The following is a 721-nucleotide window of genomic DNA, read 5'->3' on the forward strand; positions in this document are numbered from 1 at the left end:
TCTTATTGGTCAGTATATATATTTTAAGCTCTTTTTAGTAGATAATTATTTAATTTTGTAAATTTTTGGTGATCTTATTTGTAATTTTAGTAAATGTTTTATGTTAAATTTATATGAAAACAAAGTACTAAGTTTGAAGAAACAAGTTAAATAATATACTAAAATACTAGTAAAATATGTTTATTATTTTTTACTAGTTGAACAAATTGTAAAGTTATCCTTAAAATAAGCGTTTTTTTCTAAAAATGTAAATAGAAAATGAAAAAGAAATAATCCTTAATTTGAATGTATACATTAAAAAATAGCTATTTTAACTGTGTAATAGAAGTGGTTAATGTCACTAGAAATTAAAAAAATACTACAAAAAGATGCCACTGAAATTATGGAGAGGCAAGTGAAAATGAGTATATAAGATACTTAGTTAACTGTCAAAGATCAGGGAATAAGTTAAAAAAAGTGCAACACTGGAAAGGCCATGACTAAAAATTAAGATAAATTACCCTTAAATTCATAGGAAAGAATACATATAATTGGCTTACATATACAGTGTGTAATATATGAACACTAGTTTGGCCTTGCTAGATCCTTAGCTTGGCCTTGTGTACTTTCTATGAAGTTACTATCTTTGATTTTTGCATTTCGGAGATGGAATATGAGTTTGCTCTGTCCACTCCACGCATCGGCCCGGTATAGCAGTACCTCCGGGAACGGTGCATTCGCA

The 721-nt window shown here is 28.0% G+C and overlaps 1 pseudogene; it reads left to right on the forward strand.

The window, feature by feature from the left end:
- The first annotated feature begins 564 nt into the window (after positions 1 to 564).
- Positions 565 to 721, forward strand: LOC148353177 (U2 spliceosomal RNA; annotated as a pseudogene).

This window comes from Urocampus carinirostris, chromosome 14, assembly GCF_059441175.1.
Source record: "Urocampus carinirostris isolate Australia breed hairy pipefish chromosome 14, RoL_Ucar_1.0, whole genome shotgun sequence".
Classification (NCBI taxonomy): Eukaryota; Metazoa; Chordata; class Actinopteri; order Syngnathiformes; family Syngnathidae; genus Urocampus; species Urocampus carinirostris.